General features: G+C 36.2%; 1 long non-coding RNA gene across 1 annotated transcript in view; it reads left to right on the top strand.

Annotated features, from left to right (window-relative positions):
* Positions 1-13,940, top strand: part of LOC141570109 (uncharacterized) — a 67,444-nt gene extending 53,504 nt beyond the window's left edge. Inside the window, exons 4-5 of the long non-coding RNA XR_012494004.1 lie at positions 537-624; positions 12,651-13,940. This is a non-coding gene — a long non-coding RNA (uncharacterized LOC141570109). The remainder of the gene's footprint in view (positions 1-536; positions 625-12,650) is intronic.
* Positions 13,941-20,033: the final 6,093 nt, after the last annotated feature.

Below are 20,033 nucleotides of genomic sequence, written 5' to 3'. Positions count from 1 at the left end.
ATAAAGTCATTCCTCTTTGGTATCATCTATTGTGGGCAGTATCATTCTGGCATTTTTATTCCGTGCCTCCTGTTGACATTAAAGACACAGGGAGGAGGAATGAACTTTTACGTGAATGCTCACTAAAGAGTCGAACTGGACAATGAAGAGATCAAGCATTCACCAGTGGGATTCAGCACAGAGAAGCAGCTAAGTCAGCCGAATCATACCCCACAGTTTCCTCCCTGGATGACACTGGACAAGTTACTGAACTTCTGTAAAAGGTGGACCCTAATTCTTACCCTCTAGCATCTCTGGAAGATTAAGTAAAATATTTAGTATAGAATACTTGGCACATTATAGATATTTAGTAAATGTTTCTTGAATGAATTAATTGACAAAATACAGTTGTTTTCATGTTTCACCTTTTTGAAAAATACTGTGTTGGTTTTTAATCTGAACAGTAATTGTATTCATTTGCTTGGGCTGCCGTAACAAAGTACCACCAATTGGGTGGCTTAAACAACAGAAATTTGTCTTATATTTCTGGCGTCTAGAATTCTGAGATCAAGGTGTTGACAGCAACGGTTGGCTCTTCCTGCGAGCTGTGAGGGAAGGATGTGTTCCAGGCCTCTCTCCTCGGCTGTAAGTGGATATCTTCTACTCCCTGTGTCTCTTCACATCTTCTGCCCTCTATGCGTGTCTGTATGTGTGTCTAAATTTTCCCTTTCTATAAGGACACCTATTCCTGAATGATTTCATCTTAGCTTAACTAATTATTAATAAAGTCACATTCTGAGATACTGAGGGTTTGGACTTCAGCATATGAATAGGGGTGGAGGGGGACACAATTCAACCCATAAGAGTAATGAAGGCTTTGTGTAGTAATTCTAGCAATAAAAAATTGACATAAAAAATTAATCTATAATTTTATATATATATATATTCATATATTCACAGGATGTGGAGTACAGCATAGGGAATATAGTCAATGGAATTTTAACAGCTATATACGATGTCAGAGGGGTTGTAGATTTGTAGATTGGGGGAGAAGGGTTATCACTTTGTGAGGAGCATAAATCTCTAACTATTACATTGTTTTGTACACCTGAAACTAATAAAAATAAATTAATCTCTTCGTCCAATCCAATCCCATTTCTCTGCTTTTAACATTTTGAAATGTATCCTTCTATAAGTCTTTCAATGCCTACACACACACCACATATTATATCGTCTTATATTTAGACACACACGTGGCACGCACACACACACACACACACACACACACACAAAGCCTTTTTTGTGTGTTATATTCAGTTATAGTACACATATTACTTAGCCTCTCGCTTTTTTCACTTCACAGTATATCATGGATGTTTTTCTAAATGAGTGAGTATAGACCTGTGTAAATATTCACATAATATTCTATAGTATAAATAAATAAATAAATAGTAATCCATTCAGTACTTGTCCTTTTGGTGGCTGTTCAGGGTATTTCTTGGGTTTGGGGTTGCCTGTTTTTTACATGCAGCAATATGGAATTTCACTCTGCTTTTTCCTTTTGACTAGTGCTTTTATTTCTGTATGTTAAATTCCCAGATGTGACATTTCTAGATCAAAGATATGCACATTTAAATTTAATATTACCAGGTGGATTTCAAAAATGTTTTAGCTATTCACACATTCATCAACAGTGCCTAAGAGGTATCAGTTTTCCTCACACTTTTGTCAAAGTAGGTTTCATCATTTATTTTTAATTTCTGTCTCTCTAATGCATGAAAAATGGCATCTCTATTTAATATACATATCCCTGACTACCACTTAAGTATAGCATCTTTTTAAATGTTTATTGGCTATTTGTAGCCCTCATCTGACAATTGATAGATCATCTAGTGTACCTATTGTCTATTATATTTCTTGTCTTTTCTCCATTTGCAGGAGTTGTTATATATAAGAGAAATTAACAACTTGTCATATATGCTGCAAATATTCTTTGCCAGTTATCATTTCTTGCTTAACTTTGTAATGGTGCCTTTTATCACTCAGAAATTTTAGGTTTTTATGTAGTTAAATCTGTCCATTTTTTTATGATTTGTGGACTTTTCTGTCTTGCCCCTGAATACCTGTACCTTACCTCTAAGATTCGTAATCTCCTCAATTATATTCTAATATTCTGTTTCATTTGTTGCAAATTACAAATCTATTTTTTATTCTATTACTTTAACACGCTATATAAGGTAATTCGTGCTTTTCTCACTAAATTGAAAAGTAAGCATCACCATATACTGTTCTATTTTTAAAGACTGTTTGAATCAGTTTTTGTGCTCTGTGTTCTGTTTCATTGATCAATTTCTTCATCCTTGAGCCAATATTCGTAATGTTTTTATTGTAGTAGCTATATAAGAAGTTTTAATATGACAAGTTCCTTTTCACTATTTGTTTTCTTTCATAATTTTTTGACAATATCTCTACATTTTTTCCATATTAATGTTAAAATTATCTCGGTCAATTAAAAGTAACAGCAGTGGGCTTTAAATTTCTATACATATTTGGAAATATTAACAATTTTCCCTATCCAGGAATCACACACATCAACCACATGAGTTTAATTGGAAATCTGCTGCTTAGAAAGGTTTTGAGACCATGCAGCTGGAAAAAGACAGAAGCTACCTTTAATATCTCTCCAGTGCAAATTCTACAACATTAATCACCTTCTTTGTTCATAATTGAGAAGGAAGGTGATAAATTAAATTACTGAGATTCTCCTGACTAAACTACAAGGCAGCTTAACCATTTACAAGGCTGTCACAAGGAGGCAGAACTTGACCAAGCATAGCACCAGTTTATAAGCAAATTGTTAGCTTTTATTAAACTGTTTCTCATTCTTCAAAGGATATAGATAGAATACGAATGAGAATAAACTTCCACTGAATAAGTACCTGGAAGATTCCTGGTTCAAACACATCTTTACTGATATGAAATTCTGTCATTATAGCTTCATTTTTTTGGCTTAAAAACTTATTCTTCTAAAATGCAAATACCCTTAGAAAGATTACTGCACGTATTGGTATGAATTGGCTTAATGGATGTTCTTTTAAGAACTAACTGGCTAATTCCCTAATGAAATAAAATTTTGACCTTGGGTGGTGGGACACGGAGATGGGAATGGATTTGGAAAATGGGATACCACCTCAGAGTAGTCAAGGTTAAATAGCCTGGAAAGGTAGATGGGTTGACAAGCAGATAGCTCAAAAGTACCTAAGAGCTGGGATATAGGGCAGAGTAAGAGGCATGCGCCCACACCAATTATTTCACACTTTCCTTTAGGCTAATAACTTCTGCCCAGCCACCAGGTGACAAATGAAGCAAATCATTTCTAAGAAATCAGGTGGGATAAAGGTTCAAGATGGAGGAATAGGTAAATGCTATGTCTGCCACATCCCATGATCGCATTAAAATTACAACTAAATTATAGAACAGTCAACCTCGAGAAACACCTGAAGACTAGCTGAACAGAACCCCGATAACTAAAGATATAAAGAAGGCCCATCAAGACTGGTAGGAGGGGTGGAGATATGAAACAGGGTGACCCCAAACCCTCAGATAGGGGTTAAGCAGAAGGGACATCTCAGTGGCAGAGATCCCCCTGAAGAGTGAGGGGGTCCCAGCCCCACCCAGGGGTCCTGTGCCAGGAAGAGGACTCCCCACAACATCTGGCAGTGAAAATCAGCGAGGATTCTGTCCATAGATCCCAGTGAGAAGGAAGGCGGCTGGAAACCCAGACATCCTCATAAAGGGCCTGCACACAGTCTCACTCACTTGCAAACACTCATCCTGGGCTCCAAGGAAGGGGCAGCAACTCAACAGCTGCCAGAGACATACAGGGAAAGTCTGAGTTGTGTGGCTTTAGAGCAAGGGCTAGAGGGACAGCTGCCATTGTCCCTGTGGGAGCCTGCCTCATGTGTATCCTACAGGAAGGTGCTATCTTTCCTGTGTTGAACCCACCCCCAAAGGACCAAATCTGAGACCCCATTGGTCTGATAAAATTCGTGTGTGCATGTACACACCACCTTAGTTACTCCCTTGAGCCTTGCCCTACCCAGCTAGTGCCTGGGACACTATCAGTTTCTAGTTGGCCAGCTCTGTTTCACAAGGTTTGAGAGGCTTGTACAGCAGTAGATGGGCTGTGGTAGCCTGAGAAACTTTCAGTGGTGGGCAGTCAGCCCCAGCTTGGGCTGCAGCCTTTCTTTGGTGGTTCTCAGAAATCTGGGGGCCCATGGTAAGCAGTGGCTGACTGCAGTGTTCTCAGGGTGTTTTGTGGCGTGTCCACAGGCTCAACATTGGCACAAGGATTGAATCGACATTAACTTTGTAAAAACCACCGACCACACCCCATGACTCCTTGGGACCCCACCCCACCCAGCTAGCATAGCAGTGACATGGGTACTCTCAGGGGCTCCTAGGTGGCCAGCCCTGCCCCACCAGCTGCTGGAGGCTTGTACAGCTGATTAAGTCATGTTTTTAAATATTACTCAGTTTAACAGATTGATAATGGATACACATCACCTGAATAACCAGTGCTTTTGCATGTTTCTACCTCCTTTTTATTCTTGACAGAATAAAATTAGATTCTGCTTCTCTTATTAAATCAAAGTAGTGACGTTGACCATAAATTTTTCACTCATTCTGCTTGTGTATTATGCATATTTCCTTGAATTATTGAATCAAGTTATGCTTATAATATTTCCTCAAAAGAAATCAATGGGCACAACATAAACTAATGAGTGAATAATTTTCATTAGAGAGAGAAGTAATGTCAAATTATTACTTCATGATATAGGATGAAATATCAGTCAAATATTCCTCAACTCATTAAGAAGACTGTCATCTATCCTAAATTTGCCATATTGTATAAGATAGATTTGCTTAAAACATTTTCAAATAAAAGGGAGGTGATTTTTAAATGTGATACAAAGTGTCAATTATTTAAGAGTTTAAAAGACATATCTCAATATTCTGCACTAAACACAACAATATTTTTAATACAGGCAGGGGTCCAAAACAATTATATGTTATTTGCAATAGATATGTGCTTCTGCTAAAATAACTAAACCAAACAAAACAAAACAAAAAAACACTTGTAGAAATGGAGATTTGTTAAAGTGGTGCTGGATTAGAAATTACAGGTTCTATATAGGTTGTGTTCCCTCTGCTGGGGATATTACACATAGTGTGTAGTAGATACAAATGAGATGCTTTGAGAACTGCAAAAACCTATCAAATGCAAAACATTCTATTATCATACAAAAATTAGTGTATTTTGGTGTACCTAAGTAAAAATTTTAAATGCTCATATCAAAATTTAAATTCAATAGAGAAACTCACTGTTTGAAGGATTTTGCAGGTTTTTCTGCAGTGTAACTATACCATCCCTACATCAATTTGTTTTTGTGGATTTAATTGATTTGGTTTTCTTAAAATGAGGTTGCTTTACTATATATACATATATGATAGTTTCATTTTTGTTCATCTGATTGATTCAAAACATTCTGTACTCACAGTTTCCCTTCAATGCTCAATTTGGTAGTGGACTTACAATTTGAGCCCTCCTTGTACTGGACTCAGAAAGCAATGGCAGTGCTGCCACCAACAGGAAATGCAAGTCCTAGTATCTACACTTAAACCAAAATTCTCCATTTTATACATAAAACTCATGTTCAATAAACCAAGGCATAGTATGCGCTACAGAAAAAAAAAAGTTGTTATCCTGGAATAATAGACTGAAAGGCAAATATTCGGGTTGTAAAGTGCAGTATGATAGTGATTGATTTCTATTAAATATTGAGTAAGGAGTCTCCATGAAAATATTCTTCCTTGTCTACATGACTAAAATACAAATGTTTAAAAAGCCAAAGAAAATACTAGCATGCATATAGCAAAGAATTTGGTTGGCATAATATAATTTCATGGCTGTACTGTTATACAAGAGTACAGATGCTGCACTCCACTCGCTGCAAAGTTCTGCTTTTATTGCAAAAATGAAGTTTCCATAGTATAAAAGCATCACTCAAAATGATCAGGAAAAATGGAATACTAACATTTAGAAAGTATATGATTTTTCTTAAAATTAAAGATTTATATAATTATATAAATTTATATATATTATAATTTGTGTCTTAAATTTTGGACACAATTGAGGGGTAGGTGTATATATCTATGTAAGGTTTTTCCAACTCTTACCTTTAAAGGCTATCACAGTCCTTGGTCTAGAATTATCTTTGTGATCATTAAAAGAAATTAGAAAATGTTCTTTCTGTAGTCACATCCATGAGAAGAAAATTGTGGGGTACCCTTAAACCCCCAGCTCCTCCCATCCATTTTTTAAAACTACTCAAACCTTCTCATTTCAAATAGCTCAAAATTACAAAAGACCAAACCCCTCACTCAGTTGCAACCACGCAATTCCCACTTTTTTTTTTGTAAATTGTATCATCTGAAGCTACATTTATCCCAAATGAATATTGGTATTTATGAATTTTACTTCCAATCATTATTTGTTTGATGTTAAAGAAATTCCTTAAAATTTTCATGAAAATCATCAAAAGTCCTAGAAAATCAATTTTAGTCAGTGTGTTTTTAATTCTTGACTTTCAACCACCTATGAAGTAGTTCTTGGATGACCATCCCTGTCTGAGGTACTAGATGTGCCAAAATGAACCAAGGTACAGTCTTCTTGATTCTAAAACTAAGAATTAATGAACAATTTTTAGCTCTAACCTATGAATACATTTATTTGCAGATATTGTATTTAAAAGTCACAAGATAAACATGAAGGTTATAATAGCAATCATTGGTGAAATTTGACAACTCTGATTTGTCAAATTTGACAACAACAATTTCCCTAACTTCTTGCATCCACCTTATATGTACTCAGCATTGAGTAAAGTGACTTTTCCCTTCTATCAAATTACATTATTTAGACCACACCATTCTGAGTGTGTGATTCTTTAAAAATGAAGATGACATGATTTAACAATTCTTAAAAGGGTGGTGGGCCCAGATCGGTTCAAAATTCCTCCACCCCCATCTCAGCTTTCTCAGAAAACTTTTGATCCACCGCACACAGCTGTAAGAAGGGGCACTATGTTTGTGATTTGAGTTGTGGCCCTCCAGCACACCATGCTTCCTTCCTTAGCTTGCATTTTCATTTTCACAGTAGCCTCTCGGCTAGAATAGAATCCTTGCCTCCATACTCAGCCGCATGCCAGTCTGTTCTCTATACACTCAATTATTTTATGTCTATTTAAAACCCTTCAATGTTGTCTTAAAACCATCTGTATAAAATTCAGAGTTCTTGGAAGGGCATTTGAGAGCCTTCATGATCTGGCTCTTCGTTAGCTCTAAGCTATACCAACTTCTTGCAGTCCCAAAAGTCTATCCTGCTCTCTTTTGTGTCGTGACCTTTGCATATTTTAGTCCCTCCACCTGGAATTCCCTTCCTCCCTTCTGTTCCTTTGTTCTGGCTGAATGTAGTGTCCTTCAGTGCTCTGCTTAGCTCTCTTCTTTGCCAGAACTTTCTCTGACCGACAAAGATGCTAAGTACCTATCATAGAGTAGGTTAGGAGCCTGTCAGAATTGCCCCATAGAACCGTGGGCTCGCCCCATCCTGTCTTAGTGCATATCGTTTTTTGTGACCATCTGTTTAATTATCCATTTCTCCAATTATAAAAACAGGAAGTCAGTCTTATTCATCTTTGAATCTTCAATCCATGACACACAATAGGTGCTCAATAAAACTGCCGAAGAATTAAGGAGTGAATTTGTTCTCCCTAAAATGAAGCCTGTGGGCTTGTCTGCTCACAATAGCATAACATTCTAATCTACTAAACTGAGCACTCAAGGAGAATGGATAACTCACAGAAGATTCTCTTGCTATAAATTATGCAAATGGGAATCTATATGAGGATAAGTGATTAAAACATTTTCTTTTGGCTAAGCATTAAGAATCAACTTGCATCTGGTTTTTTAATGTACTGATGAGCAGGGCAATACAACATATCAGAGAAGGGATGGAGAGCTGAATGCAGATTGAGGAGTCATAAGTCATGTCTATTTGTCCCAAAGGACTGCTCATTTAGTTGATTAACAAGCAACAATCAGTTGTCTAATCGCCTTTCAGGCTTTGTCAAATGGCCAGCTGTCCTCCCCAGATGACACCTTTGTCATCCTCCAACTGTAACACATCTCTCTATACATGAGTATCCAGAATTAGATTCATTACTCATATAATAAAAGATAGGTCAATACAGGCTGACTAAAGACCCAGTCATAAAAGTGGGCCTCGTCATAAAGTATTCTCACAGCTGCCATTGATAGTGATTTTCTTCATCACCCAGATAGTACACTTAGACCAGGTAATTCTTTGCAGCACCAGCAGTCTAGGATTCCATTCTGGTTCTTAACACTTCTGTTTTTCTTTATTTATGTGCTGCTGTTGCTTTTGTTTTGTGTAACTGATTGCACTTCAGAAAAGAAATCAGGTTCAGTAAATGTGAAAAAAGTACTTGGCACTAATTAAAATAAAGAGGATTAATAGCCAGTTCCAAGAAACCATTTCTGCCACTGGTAACATGTCTCTTTACCTTTAGCTATCTAGAATTTTCACTTTAAGTGCTAAAAATGAAGCTTGGGGGAAAAAAACTTAAAATGAAAAATAAAAAATGTTGAAGTGCTCAATAACAATACACAAAATTTCATATCAGGCAGAGTTATAATATGCCACCAAAATAAGCAGTACAGGTATCTTGATAACATCTTTTTCATTCTCATGTTTCAGCACAATGTCTAAATAAAGTATTTTTCCTTATTAGATTAAATAGCATCACTGGTAAAAAGCAATATATTGGAGTTTACTACAAGGGTAGTCTCACTCTTCTAGGATTTGATAACATTTTCTCAACGTTATTTCCCTTAGCTACAGGATGATCAATGGCATACATAAAAGTTAGCCTAAGGCACTGTAACATTCTGTGCCTTGAGAATCATCAAAGAGTAATTAAATAATGGTTAATCCTGGTCTAAGATTTAAGTGTTTTTTATGGCATTTGATAGCTGCAAAGAAGTGAAAATCTAAGTTTGTGATTTGGGGCAAGGCAATTCATCATCCATGGCTTCCTTCATTCGTTCACTGGACCAGCCAGTGAAAATGCAAAAATGTATTAGCCAAGGTCTCAGAAGAACTCCCTGATTCTCCTTTTCTTTATCTGTAACATGGGCTTTCTAATGATAATTAAAATACATTGAAGTACTTTATAAATGGTTAGGAGTCATGTAGATGTTAAATGTTATGATAACTAAAAGTAGTGGTGAGAATGTTTAATCAATAGAGGACCTCATTAAAATAGTTGCTTCACTTTTTAAAAATTTTGTTATTTGGAAATAAACTTGCAGAAAGTTACACAAGTAAGAGTAGCAGAAAGAATACCCATATACCTTTCATCCAGATCCCTTATTTATAACATTTTACCTCATTTGCTCACTCTGTTGCTCTCTCCATCTCTCTTTCTTTCCTGAACAATTTAGACATAAGTTACATGCATCCTGGCCTACGATGCGTAAATATTTCAGTGTTTCCTAAGAATAGGGATATTTGCTTACATAACCACAGTACAGTTTTCAACTTTTGTAAATTTAGCGTTGACATAGTACTTTTATCTCATTTGCTATCCATATTCCAATTTTTGTCAATTGACCCAATAATGTCCTTTACAGCATTTTTAGTCTTCTCTAGTACAGGCTTCCGCTTAGATCAGGTACTACATTTTGTTGTCATGTCTCTTTAGCCTCCTTTAATCTGGAACATTTTCACACCCTTTCTTTCTCCTTTATGATGATGACAATTTTTAAGAATACGGTCCTCCTCTTTAAAAACAAGACAAAACAAAACAAAAAAACCTAGACCATGCCTTATTCTTTAGTTGTTTCACTTTTTTAATAATTATTTTGTATTCATCAATTGAAGGATCTCTTCCTACCACTAGGAACCCAGAAGCCATCCCTACATGTAAAACGATAGCATACACGTGGTTCCTGGCTTGGCACAAATGAGAATGTAGTGTTAATTCCATCCCCTCCTTTCCTGTCCGATTTCTTCCCTTCATCCTTCTATTTTTCCATGGATCCTCAGACTGTTATATCCAACTTACTCTCCGTTCCTATGATCAGCACTAAATGTATCGTGGACAGAATGCCATGCCTGTTCCCATCATTTCCACAGGGGAGATCAGGGGACCAGGAAGAGCTGGTGGTCCTGACAGCTGACAAGGGGGCGCCATCTGTTTCTGCTTCTGGTTCTAAATCATCCTTGATGCTTCTACAGCATCCCCCACCTTCCTGGCCTCTCTAATTTCTTCCTACTAAATGATATATTCCGATCATACTGCCCATCCAAGTTTCCAGCATGCTACCTTGAACCTTATTTCACTTGAACCTTTGAGTAACCACATGTGTTCCACAAGATTTGTTATCACCATTGTGCAGATAAGGAAACAGAGGCTCAGACACATTGACAGATTTTCTCCACAATCAAATGCTTAGAGGGAGATAGATTCAGGCTGAAGTCCAAAGCATTTGGTTGTTGTCCGATGCTTCTCCACTACATTTTGATGCCTCCTTATAGAAACTTTATACCTACAGATCCTGTGTAATCCCCTGGCATGGTGGCCAAAGGTACAGGACACTGAGGTTAATCTGCCTTTTCTTTTGTGGAGATGGTAGAGGTAGTTAGAAATGGCACATTTAGGGCATATGGTGCTTAAACTCTTACATAAACAAACTTGAAATTTGGCAAAAATATAGTAGTACTTTGTTGTAATATGCACTTACCAAATTTGAAAGATACATCTTTGAGAAATTTTCCATAAGTATTCCTCAAAATTAATCTGAGATCCCAAGAATAATAGCTTTTAAGTGAGTTCATATTTCAAGGATACTAACTGGCAAAAATACAATCAGGAAAAACATCAAAGAGACAGGGAAGGAATCTAAGAGATTCGGCTCAACTTCGTTATTTTACAGTATAACACATGCTCATTAAAGAAAATTTAGAAAATCACAAAATTTTTAAAGGGAGGTTACTAACTACCTCATTGTGCAAATGTGAAAACTAAGAAAGAGAGGGTCTTAAGTGTCTTGTATGTGGCCACACTGGTTGTTAGTTACAGACCTGGGCTTAGACCTTGAATCTCCTGACTGTTAGACCACTTGCCTTCATTTTGTGTGTTATTTATGAAATATAAATTTGCAAATTTTCCAATCCTCTCATATAGAACAAAAATATTGACTGACCTAAGCTGTATAGAGCCAAGATAGACTTTTAGAAAAATTAAATATTAAATTGAGCAAATACTTAAAAAAAAAGGAATGTTAATCATATTGGGTCTCTACTGAGGAAAATGCAGGGCATGCACCTTTAGCCTTAGGTGAGTAGGAGAGAGGAAGGTGTACTAGAGTTGTCTCGTTTCTTCAAGGGTTTTTTCAAATTCTACCATTAGCTGAGGCTTGGGGTATTTGTGATAATCGCAAACATTTTAAGTTAATTTTTGTATATGCTGCGAGGTAAGAGTTGAGGTTCATTATTTTGTATATAGATGTCCAATTGTTCCAGCAGCATTTGTTTGATGTTCTGAATAATAAGATATAGGATTAACTTCAGAAAATCTCACACATCGAAACTACACGTAGGCAACATGCATATTGCATAAGCAAGCTCTTTTCCTCTTTAAATAGACTTCTCTAGGAAATAGAATTAATCTTTTCAAAGTGTACCCAGAGATAATGAGGAACTTGTTTTCTCTAAAAATATAGTAAAATAAAAGGTAAATGCCCATATTATTGTATGTCATAAATATTTTCATTGGAAATTTTCTTAAAGAGAAATCGCATGGAGGAGTTAAAAGAATAAAAGTTCAAGAAGCATAAGTGAAACATTATTAGAATTCATCGAACATCCAAGGTACAAGAACGCAGAGGGGAAAAACATGTGCTGTTCCATAAATGAACTGGCCACAAATGCTCCAGTTCCAAAATGATTTGCCAGATCATGAGCTGGATTTTTTTCAAAAACTGTCCACTTGGTGGCACCGTGGTGCTGCTCCAGGAATGAGCCTGTTGATCTGTGTAAAGGTTCAGTTAGGGACTGATTTCTTTTGGAGGGTTTTGTGATTCTTAAACATGTGGTCATACCACAATACGTGCCAACAACAGACAATTGCCCTAGTCATTTGTACAAGGGAAGAAAAAGAAAAAAGTATTTGTGGGTTGTTCAAGTAAAGACAGAAAGGGCAGGATTTAAGAGGACTTGTAGGGCAGGTTAAACAAGTGGATGGATGAAAGTCTACCCAACCTTTTATCTACATTCTTAAACAGAAATGCCTCTGAGGGTTTCTCTCTCTCTCTCTCTCTCTCTCTCTCTCTCTCTCTCTCTCTCTCTCTCTCTCCGTATGACTTGGTTCTGAGCAGGAAAAACAATGATTCTTACAACTTCAGCCCAATTGAATGCTCAAGTTGAGCTTCCTTTGCTCCTTAATAAATATTCCTTGAGCACCTGTTGTGCCATCATTATTGGCACCATACGTTCCATGATAGAAGGCTTAACACAGTTCTTACCCTAGATGTCCTTGTGATCTACCTGAGAAGACAAAGATATATGTGTGAAACAGGAACTGCTGAACTGCATGCTGGAGAGAGAGCCAACTGGAAGCCATGATTACGAAAGCCTTCACTGAACAGGTGGGATGAGAGCTGATCTGAAAGAATGGCTTCATTGTGGCAAGCAGCCTGTTGCCACACAGCTGAGTGGAAACAGTGCAGGAGGGAGCAGGACTCGGCAGTTGTTCTGGTGGCCTGGCTGGGGAAGGGGATGATCAAAGCCTCCTTCTCTATTGCAGTTGGAGAAGCAGCCATTTTAGCTGGATTTCCTTACCTCTCCATCCCACTAATCCATTAATCAGTGGTTCCACTGGCTCACTGATCAATTTTTTTAAATTATGTAGGTTTTTTTCTTCTGTATATTGGGGTAAATACAAACTATTGATTCATTTAATTAATATTTTATATAGTTAGAAATTTGAACACCAATGTGCAGATGTCTATGAAATAATTTGGTAAGTAATAAACCTAGAGAATAAAGCCCATACTTCTTAGTAGTTGACATTCAGCAGTATTGATGACATTCAGCAGTTTGACCTCCATCCACACTGAAGTATGTAGGGGCGAAATGATAGGAAGCCTGGGGTATACTTAAAAATATTTTCAGCAAAGAAAAAACAGTACATGTATTGCAGTGTTGTATAATTTTGATAATTACTGATTCTGTGTGATGGGTACATAGGGATTTATTGTGCTAATCTATTTTGTTTGTGTGTTTGAAATGTTTTATAATACCTTTTTTCTTACAAATTAGTTGATGGTTTGAAAAGATAATTCTGGGAATGGGCAAGACTGAGCCTGAAGTTAAGGTAGGTGGGTCCAGGTGAGGGTGTGAGTGATGAGGAAATAAAGCAGAAGTTAGCACTAAGATCCTTCAGCTGGGAAAAGCATCATTTATCAATTTATTCTACCCAAAGTATGAGGGAAATAATGTCTGTCCTCATGGGGATATTTACCAGTCAAAAAAGAATCTTCAGGAAATGCATTGCTACTTCTTTTTTCAACCCACTTGTCCAAATGTGACAAGTAGGAGTTAAGGAGATAATCTGTGAAATGTGTATTATCAGGGACTCTGCATTGGAAAGATAATAGCACCTGCTACAGAAGGAATGTGTACACACGTAACTGTTAAAAGTATTTTTACACAGATTCTCTCAAACATACTAGAAAAGACAGTCTCATCTACCTCTGTCCTCTAGAATCACTCTGGCATTCTGTTCTCTCATCTATAGTCTAAAGAGAAAGAGGTTGGCAAATCAAGAAACAAGGAATAAGAAAATTTTTTTTTTTTTTTTTTTAATGAGCCATTATGGTATTGTGAGCAGAACACAGGACCAAAAGTAAGAAAAGTTAGCTTAGAATTCCGGTTCTTCTACCTTTGAGTTGTAGGATTAAGGACAAGTCATTTAACTTTTCTAAAATTTAATTTATGCCTCTATAAAATAGGTGCACTAATAACTTCATAGGTCTGCTGTAAGGAATAGACAGTGTGATTAAGTGGTTTTTGAAGAGTTAACTTGTGGCCATAATTTGCACTGTAAATACTCTCTCCTCCAACTTCCCATGTATGCACCTCCCAAGTCCTCAAGTCCATAGCAAATGAGGATAAATACACAAGACAACAAATTAGAGGTTCAGTGGAGACCCCCACGTATGAGGTGAAAGCCATCTGGGAATGATGGGAGAAGCAGAAGAATCTGGTTGGTTTCCCCAGGTAGAGGAAGGCAAGATGTAAGAGCAAGCCAACAAACAGATTGGAGAGAGAAGAAGGAAAGTGTGGGAAACACAACACTTAAAAAGGAGAATGATGTAAGGAAAAGCACTTCTCACTCCTAATGTTTCCTTCCCTGTGGAGGGAGCTTTTCTAAAGTAACAGTACTGGCCTCTCATTGCCCTCTCACTTAACTCCTCCACCAGAGAGCTGAAGGAATGCATCTGCTTAGTGAATTTGAAATAAGACACAGGACAAACATAAGCTAGCCCTTTCCCAGTCCTTTCTCTCCTGGCGTCTGCCTGCCTGCCAAGAGCATGAATTCTGGTCTACTTTACCACTGATAGCAAGCACTGCTGTAAATGTAGCATGGTGTGGGGACAGAGCCCCAGAAAGCAGTTTCTGGGCTCTCGGCCTCACACAGAAAGGTGCTGGCTCAGGTAGTAAATGGCCATCAACTGTGATTGGATGGCCATCAGCTGTGGCTAGTTGGCCATCAGCTGTAACCAGTAGGCCATTCACCACTAATATAACTGTTGTGACTACACTAGCAGAAAATGGGGGCTAGCAAGAAGATGGTGGCTGAGCTAGCAAGAGTGGATTGCAGAGAGGTAGATGGCGCCAGCGAGAATGTAATGATATGACTCCCCTACTTATGGCTCCGTGGGTGTTCCATTTTGGCCTCACCATGTCCTGCATTCTTATGTGGGGAGTGGGAGCAGAGACCCCGCACAACACATGGGTACATGGCAAAAAGGACTTTCCAATACTGAAATTCAGCATTAGATAGAATTACTCACATATTCCATACATGCTAGAAAATTGTAGGCCTATTCCACAGAGGGCAAATCCCCGTTTGCAACTAAACTTATCAGATGGCCCAACCAATCTGCCATGAAATATATTTATATAATTGTAATATTATAAATGGTATTGATTGCAATTTTGCAGTTTTCAAGTCAAACTATAGATAAAGCATAGGTGATGTATCTATATATATTAGTGCTGTAAATCTCGATGGAATAAAAATAATATTATTGACCAATAGTGGGTGGGATATACAGGAGAGAGATGGTGTGATGGACTGAATGTCTGTATCATCCCAAATTCATGTTTGAATCCTAACCCCCAATGTGATGGTATTAGGAGGTAGGGCATTTGGGAGGTAATTAGGTCATGATGGTAGAGACCTCAGGAATGGGATTAGTGCCCTTATGAAAGGGATCCCAGAGAACTCCTTGATCTGCTCTCTGCTGTGTGAAGACACATGGAGAAGATGGCCATCTGCAGGCCCACCAGGAAGTGGACCTTCACCAAACACCGAATCTGCTAAGATTTTGATCTTGGACTTGCCAACCTACAGAACTGTGAGAAATAAAGTCTATTGTTTAAGCCACCCAATTAAGGTATTTTTGTTATAGCAAGCTGAACTGACTAAAACAAATGGTGATCTTTTAAAAAGATCAATCAGTTATCACTCTCCTGCTTAAAACCTCCAAGGCTTTCCACTTCACCTGGAATAAAATCCAAACTTTTTACTGTGATCTCCTAGGCCTTATAGGACCTGCTTCTTCTATTCTCCTGTCTCATCTACTGCACTCTTATGCTCACTCACAACACTCCAACCATTCTAGCCCGATGACAGCTTCTCAAAAATGATAACTTTCCCACTGCTCTTCTACCTGCCATGACAGAAAAATATGAAGCCTAATGCTCACCTCTCCAATTCAATTTAACTTCCTCTTTCCCTCAACAGTATATACGCAAACAACAGTTTACTCCTTTTCACTCATGTTTTCAAGATTTCTCTTTGTGAATAATATAATTAATTGCTTCATAGTGTCCTGCTGTATGAATAATCCCCATTAATTTATGCATTCCCCAACTGATGAACATTTAGTTTCAAAGTTTTTGCTGTTACTAGTAGATTTTTAGTAAACACTCTTTATTGCATTTTAAAAGAATTTTTGTCATCTGACAGGATATTTTTTAATGTTTATCTACTAAGGTGTTTATATATTTTTATTATGGTCATCTGCTCAGATGTTTATATATTTATACTTTTTCATTCAGTTAATGCATTAAATTTAGTTGGATAGATTTTCCAATATTAAACTATGCTTGATTTGTAAGACAAACTCAACATTGGCCATGATTACTGTTTTTAAATACTGCTGCCTGGATTTAATTTACTAGTAATTTATCTCTTAATTTTGCATCTACGTCCATAAATGAGATTTGTCAATAAGTTGATTACTTAACTTTAGTGTACAGGTTATGGTGGCCTTCTACAATGAGTTGAATATTTTTCCCTTTTTTCCCTCTTGTTTGAAAAAGTCTGTCTACCTGTTTCTTGAAACTTTCATGCACTTCATCTGTTGTTACCTAAAAGACGTTCTTTTGGAAGAGTAGATCTGTTAAAAATGACACTGCTTGTTGATTATTCATTTATTTGGGCTTTCTATTCTACTGAGTTTCTATTTCTTCTGAGTTTGTTTCAGTATTTACAATTTTCTAGAAAATTGTCCATTTTATGTGATTTTAAATTCATTGGCAAAACAGTTGGTTAGTCTGCACAAATACACAGTTTTCTGTATTTGAATTTGATCACTTTTCTTAAGGATATATATTTTTATTGTCTTTTCAAAAAGTAGGTTTTAAGTTTAATTACTAGTGATTTTTCTTTGCTTTTTTTCATTTCTGCTCTTATTGTTCTGAACTTCTTATATTTTTCCTGTAGGTTTACTGTTTCAGTTTTACAATATTGTGAATTAAATCATGAAATCATTTATTGAAAGTAACATTTATTGTTTATAAGCAAATATATTAAGGTATAAATTTTCTCCTAAGTATTATAGCTGCATAATACAAATTTTGAAATGTCGTGGGTTTTTTTATTCAGGCTTAATTATTTTATCATTTCCTTTGTGATTTTTTTTCTTAAACTCATTGATTAATGGGAGTGTTGGGGTTTTCTTAAACTAACATTTTGTTATTGCTTTCTAATTTAATTACATTATAGTTAAAGAACATGGTCTGTGTGATAGTAATTCTTTGAAATTTGTTGAAACTTTCTGTTAGTTAATACAAATTTGATTTTTATAAATATTTTACCTGCGCTTGAAAAGAATATATATATTTATATATTAGACAAAAGGTGTGCGTGGTTTGTCTGTGTATGATAAACTCTTAATTTATTAAATCAAATATTATTTATTCTTACTATTCTTATTTATTTTTATCTATTTTATCTATCTGTTTTTGATCAAGGTTTTAAAAAAATTGTTCAACCATGCTTGTGAGTTTTTCCATCTCTTTGTGGTTTGTTTGGTTTTGCTTTTTATAGTTTGAGGCTATGTTGTCAAACCTACTTCCTCACGATTATTATGCTTTCTTTGTGGATTATTCTTTTGTCATTGTGTAGGTCTGTTTCAGTCCCGTTAATGTGTTCTTTTTTGTTTGACTTTAACATTGCCGTAATAGGTACTGTTTTGATTGTGATCCTAGTGTACTTTACTTTTAGGTTTTATTTTATGAATATGTCTATAAGCATTAAGTAGCTTGATTTTATGAAATACTTTATTGGTATTTTAATAGTGTTGAATTTAATCCATTTTTACTTATTTTGATTATTGAAACACTTAGAATTACTTATGTCATATTGCGTGTTTTATGTTTAGCATTATTGTCTTTGCTGCTTTTCCACTGTTTCTTTCCTTTAGTTGAGTTGATAAAGTTACTTAATTAAATTTAAAGTTTTCCGTATCTCTTTCCTCCTGCTAAAATTAGAGCTCTTTCACAACACACTGAGCTTCCCTTTCTCATTTACAGGCATTGCTTAATTAATTTACAAATGTGATTATCCGTTGGACTTCATACCTACTTCTTCCCTGCAGATTTTTTTGTTGTTAGAGTAAATCTTTGTAAAAAGCTCTTAATTGAGGGCCTATGGACAGAAAACTGTTTTCTTATATCTGAATAATGTCTATATTTTAAATTTTATCTTGGACAATAGTTTAGTTAGGCATAAAATTATGTTTGCTTCTGGCAACAAAACTCCAAGGAATTGGGACAAACAAGTCCTTCATTGAAGGGGAATCTAAGTGGCATGTCGGTGTCCTGTCCACCACAACCCTGCTTCTGTGATGACGTGATTTTCAGGGACCTCACAAACTGAGTCCCATTGAAAGCAGTTTGGCCTATATGCTCATTGTTCAACTGTTTTATCTTCTCTTACCACCCCATATGGACCACTTCATATAAATTGTAAAGCTCTGGCAGGTGTCCTAGCTCTTTTTAAGCTTACCTTTACAGTCAAGGGGAATATATCACAGTCCCAATTTCCTTTTACATACAATGAGTCTGTCCCAAGTCCTCAATAATACATTGAGCAAACTGCCAGTTCTTGCATGTTGTTGTTGAGAGGATTTAACCCACTTACGTTTATCTTGATTTGTGCTGTTAAAACAAACTCATGCTATCTTATTTTTTATTTTCTATTTACTGTACTTTATTTCTGATTTTCTATCTTCCACTCAGAATGTGAAATGTTATTTGATGTGGAAGTTATACGTTGAATTCTTATTTTTCTTGTGAGCACTCATTCTTATATTTATATTTCTATAAATTTCTTAAACTTATGAATATTCTGTTTTCCCTGAATAAGACAAGTACTTCAACATACTGTAAATTTTCTTTGATCTCCTCCTTATCCCTTATCCTGAATTATAATGATAATATCATCCAGACTTTTTAGACTTTATTAAGGGTTGTTAGACACTTTTTAAAAATCTGAATTAGTAAGTAAAAAATAGAATTTACTAAATTATTGAATCATTCTTATTATTCAAATATGTCTATTAAAATAAATGAATGTGGAAGAATTATGCATCATATGTTTGAATTTAAATTTGATATACCACAATTACTTTTGCACCAACTTAATAGTTCCTTGTGTCTTTGGTACATTTATAAAAATTCAGAGTGTACTAGATTCACTAGTTTGGCCTACCAAACAAACTTATTCTAAACCTCATTCTCTATAATAGAGACTGGAAAACTGAAAAGGAACCTACCTGTGGGCTCCCGAGTGGCTGTGGTTGCCAGTGTGGTTCAGTTCAAGCCAAAGACATCAGCACACATTTGCTAGTTGTGCATGTTCGCCATCTTCCTTCTTCCTGAGTAGACCATACACAGAATACCCAAGATGCAACACTATCTCTACATATCATCACAGCAGGAAAAGAGAAAGAACCTGACCCCTCATAGTGGTCCTGGACTTCCTACTATGGACTTGTTCCAGGACACAAATCAGCCCCTTACTCGTTCAAGCCCCTTTACTGTGTTTTCTGGCACTCACTGCTAAGCACAATGCTACTTACATGGCCACAAAGAAAACATCAGTAAATACACCAACACAAATCCTGTACAGGTCAAATCCTCTAACCACAATTCAACAGAACTAGAAATAAATAAGAGTTTTAAAATGCATTATAAAATTTAAATCATTCTTCTCAATAACTAGTGGCAAAGGAAGAAATAATGCAAAAATATACTATTTGGACAAAAAAAATCATTAAGAACTCTCAAAATGTAAATTAATGAATTACCAATTCCACCCCCTGTAATTTCTTAT

This window comes from Rhinolophus sinicus, linkage group LG02 (assembly GCF_036562045.2).
Source record: "Rhinolophus sinicus isolate RSC01 linkage group LG02, ASM3656204v1, whole genome shotgun sequence".
Lineage (NCBI taxonomy): Eukaryota > Metazoa > Chordata > Mammalia > Chiroptera > Rhinolophidae > Rhinolophus > Rhinolophus sinicus.
This window is presented reverse-complemented; position numbering and strand designations above follow the sequence as displayed.